Source organism: Lupinus angustifolius, chromosome LG01, assembly GCF_001865875.1.
Source record: "Lupinus angustifolius cultivar Tanjil chromosome LG01, LupAngTanjil_v1.0, whole genome shotgun sequence".
Classification (NCBI taxonomy): domain Eukaryota; kingdom Viridiplantae; phylum Streptophyta; class Magnoliopsida; order Fabales; family Fabaceae; genus Lupinus; species Lupinus angustifolius.
In genome coordinates this window covers 14,996,905-15,002,242 of record NC_032009.1, presented here as the reverse complement: position 1 = coordinate 15,002,242, position 5,338 = coordinate 14,996,905, and positions in this window count along the sequence as shown.

The window sequence follows — 5,338 nt, the reverse complement described above, 5'->3', positions numbered from 1 at the left end:
GTACATTTTCCTGAAATATTCAATAAAAAACATATAAATTATAGATAAATATATATATATAATATGAGTGAACATAAGGTGAAAAATCATACCTTAGAAGGAGTTACTCGTACAAGGTCTACTAGCCAAGCCACAAAAATGCCTATAGCCCCTCCAACAGTGAAGATATCTTCATCGAGAGGAATTGACAGTAACACATCATCATCGATCACAACATCAATCGAAACCTTCATATAATGGCATGTGATACGTGCATTATGCAACATAGCATCGGCCGACTTGTGCACTTTTCTAACACCCGCTACTCGGCTACTCGACATGTGATACGTGCATTATATAGTAGTGGTTCAAAATGCCTCTGACTAATGAAGAAACAACAATGCCTCTGACTAATTGTTTTTCCAATTTGATATGAACTTATATGTGTCTTATTTGATTATTTGCTGAAGATTTTCCTAAAATTTATATTGCGATTACTTTGTTACCCATGCGCCCTTCTCTCTACATGCACACCTCAAATTTTTTCCTACGTGTAATATTTGTTCCACCTTTTAGTTATATAATTTTTTTATATCACTTAATCATTATTATTTTTATACTTAAATCTCTCATCAATTCTCTGGTCAATGATGAAATTAGTAAGTAGCTAATTAGACAACTTAAATCGACATACCTTATAATTTATTAAAGTTTTATAATACTATCTGACATTATTTAATAATTTTATATTTCAATTTTAAAAATGTTATGATTACATAAATATTAATTAAACTACCAACAAAATTTTATGATAATAAAATATCACAAATAAGTTAAAAATATTGTCAAATGATTAGTTTTTATAATTTGATTGCAACAAAACAGAGAAATAAGTTAAATCTTATTTAAATAAATTAGATTTTGTTAAAATATAAGCTAAAAAATGGCATCAAAATTCAAATAATAACAAACATAAACACAAAAAAGTTACAAGTTTAAGATTCTTTTTCCCACAAGATGTTATTGTGATATTATTTTTAGAAAAATGATTGACTCAATCAATACAACTCATTAGATAAATTGAGTTACCTATTTTATGTGCAAAATAGCCAACTTGAATGATCCATACCGGTTACGGTTCATAATCCATTAAATAAGCAACTCGAACACGTTGGATGTTGATTCTAAATTTCAAGAGTTAGTTCAATTGAATTTAATAACACTATATTTATTGCAACTTGGAGACACCTCGTAAATCCATGACTGGACTACACTGACACACTTTAGGGATCAGTCTTTTTTTTTACTCTTTTTGGAAACTAATCTCCGAATGTTTGTATGTATCCACTGTATATGCACCAAACACAAACTTGAAAGTTTCTTAAATAAAGGGGATCAAGAACTCTATGACACAAGCCTCATAATTCTGCGTCTAGACATATGATCCTAATGCTTATGTGATAATGCAGTAGAGCTATCATTGATTTATCTATTCTTTGTCTAGACATATGATTTTTTACTCTTTCCTTAAAATGACAAGGCAATATCAAGCAAATACATATTATCATGAAAATATAAAAGAACCCATAATGATAAAATTTGAATTTTGACGACTAATCTTACAATTCCAAATGAACAAGATAACAAATTTGTTATCAGTTCATTGAAAAAAATCAAATTTATCTAAATTATAGTACATGTCATTTTCAGATCCAAAAAATAGAAAGACTTTAATAACAACCTAAAGTTGATATTGCCTAAATTATTCGATTTGCCACATGTATAGATGCATTTTACAGCATCAATTGACAATTGAAAAACTTAAGCAGCCTTTGCATAATAAACACGTTATATGAGGAGTAGAATCAGAATCTACCCATATATATTATGTGAGAGATATTTTCAAAATATCTAAATTCATGAATAAGTATATAAACATTACGAAAGATATATGAAGTAAGATGTTAGTTGGTCTAGTAGTGTGTGTTTTACATTGCCTTTCAGGTTGCAAGTTCGAATATGGTTGGTGGCATTTTATTCACATTTTATTTAAAATGTGTATATAAAATGAAAGATTGCACGCTTCTAGGAGGAATCAAATAGGGGCACCACGGTTACCAGTGGACATAACCAACTTTAGAGGTTTCTACATACATATTCTCAACTATTTCTTTGTTCAAGTGACGCAACAAAACTGATAAGTTTAACTTTCTTTCTATTACCAAGTATGATACTTGGTACAAGTTTTATGTATGTGATCTTTACTTTTTCAAAAGAAACAAACAAAATATTTCTTATGGAGTGGGAAAACTACAACTTCATTATCAATTTTTCTACTGACTTTCAAGGTAGATGCTAAGGGTGTTGGACGTGTTCTCTTGCTTCAAACCCTCCTTTTCTTGTACACAATATGATAATCTCATTAAGAGTCCATTTGTCATGATATCAATTGTAATTGGCCATCAATTTCCATATAATTGTATTTGGCCTTCAATTTCCTGTATTGTAAGAAGATATGTCAAAACCAAATGCATAATGAATCTTTAGACAACTCTAACTTAGTGCCTGTAATTTTGAAAACCATGTGCATGGTGAAAGTGGCTATGTTACTACATGTTGAAAGTGGCTATGTTACTACATGTTGAAAGATTAATATAATAACTACTTATAGATGAATACTATTATTATATAACTAATGTCATTCATAACAAACCATCATACTATCCGATGTTATTAATATTGTATTGGTCATCAAACTAGTTAAAGTTTGTGATATAATGGTATAATAATTCAATTGATGGTTCACTAATTAAACTATATACTAATGAAATTATATATATATATATATATATAGAAAAAATAATAAAGTAAACAATAACTACTTTTATTTATACTTGTTAAAATAAAATGTGTTACCTAGTGGTAGACCATGTTTTAGAAGTATAAAAAATATTATAATCGTGTGTTTGATCATCCATACTAATATTTTGATAAAAAATTAATCATTTTTATTAAAAATAATTTTAAATAAAAACCTGTCAGTATGATCTATTTGGTTCAATTGGATATGACTGGTTGTGGTCAACTTTAATCAATATAATTGAACTACCGATATCATTATTACATCATACTTATATCGAGACCGATATAATTATTATATTATATTATATGTAGACCAATTTCACAATTTTATGGTTGAATCAGATGGTAGGATCTAGTTTTCATAATATTGATACTATCCATTAAATTTATTTCCGTTAATGCTTGATCTAATTTTAACTTATTTTATATTAATCCAAATACATCCTTAATTAATGTTGTAGGTGATATTTGATTTGATAGTTAGAAAAATTTGTTATAGCCTGCTATGGCGATAACTACAGAAAGATGATCATGTCTATCTCTATTTGATTCATTTGCAATTAAATGAAAAAATGTGATAGTATATGGAGGAAAATAGATTTTTTATAATATAGAGTTATAGCATAGAATCAGATCATGTGCAAGACAGGGCATAAGACTTTTAACAGAGCTTAGTGCTCGCCATCATGAAAAACACAGGTTTAGTGGGAACACAGTAGAATAACAGAAATAGATGACAAAAATTAAAGTGGTCCCATTTCATAAAGTTATGGTCACGTGGTGGAGAAAAAAAAATTGTAGTCAATTTTAAAATTTTAAAGATATATTTGGGAGTTATAAGAAAAAGAAAAAAAGAGTGACCAAAGGGAGAAAATGAGAAGGAAATAGGAATTCAAATCTTTTCCTTATTTAGTAGTATGTAATTTAGATAACAGAAAAGTAAAATAATGATTTAAGAATATTTTTTATTTTTCCTTTAAAAATATAATTAAGAATGAAAGTAAACAATAATATAATTATATAATTTACTAAGATAATTTAACATTTTATTTCAAGAAAACCTTAAATTAAAGGAATTCTGAAAATAGACATATAAAGAGTTTTAGAATACTTGAGAAACTATAAAAAACTTTCCTTTGTCCTTCCTTCAATTCCCAAACAGTGAGAGACTTTCCAAAACCACCACTTTCATTCTCTTATTTTCTAAAACCATACTCCAAAACAAATCCTAAAATTCTTTTTCCATATAAGTAACTGGACCAGCCCCAAACCCTCCCACTAATTTTCACTCACTCACAATCAAACGTTCTTCTTCCTTTTCCTCATCATAGCTGACACCCAACAATCACCATTCTACCTTCAATCTCACTTCAAAAACACTCTTAAATTTTCTCAATTCTTCAACAACTAACTCAAATATTGCGCAAGCTTTGTTTGCATGTTTGATTTGAGGGTTCAATTTAGCAAGGGCAGCTCCTTACTCATCCTCTTTGGTAAGACTCAACAATAATTATTTTGGAAAACTAGTATCTTCCTTTTTCTCTTTGGTACCACCATCATTCATTTGCTTCTTTGATTTTGAAAATTTATTAACTTCAGATTCAAGCCTTGATCAACCTCTATTTGGTGATAAGGATTCAAGCCTTTCCATCCCCCGAAGGTCTTGGTAAGCAGATGTATAAACCCAAGCCTCATTGTTTTTTTTTGCAAAATTTTAGTAGTTGTTATCCCTAAATTAATTTGGTATTAAATCTGGAACTTCCAGCAACTAGGAATGATAATAAAAACTGAACTCGTGGGTACCCGCCCGATCCGAACCCAAATTTAACGGGAAAACCCAATGTGATTGGGTTCGGGTTTTACCCGAGTTTAAATTTCAGGTTCGTCTTTGGTATAGCAAAGACCCGAACCTGCCCCGAAGTAAGGTAATTCAATTTAAAATTGAAATTTCTATCATGTCCCCATTGTTTTTAATTTCTAATTTTACTTTACATACTCTTGGATCTTCAAACATAAAATAAATGAAATAATACAAGAGAAAATAGAATTGTTAGAGGAAAATTACACGAAAATAATATCATACTTTCCTTAATACTTTATAATTTTTGGGTTTTTTTCGGGTTTGGGTTACCCGATTCGGGGATGATATTTTTATTTTCAACCCCGTTGAGTTTGGGTTTTGAATTTCAGGTTTGGGTATGTGTAAACCCGACTCCGACCCGTCCCGTTGCCATTCCTATCAGCAACTAACCATGGGAGTAGGTGGTATCAACTAGCGATGTCTAACACCAAATTATTTTTAATGGTTTAGAACTTTATTTATTTTTGAATTAATAATTATAAAAACTTAAAAATGTCATTTTCTCTTACATTCTACTACTAGAGAATCTAATAATAGAAATAATCTTATTCTAATTAGGTACACCTAACTACTTCATCTATTCCATATCTTTTAATATTTTACCTTTCTCATGTTATTCCAAGTTTTTTTTTGATA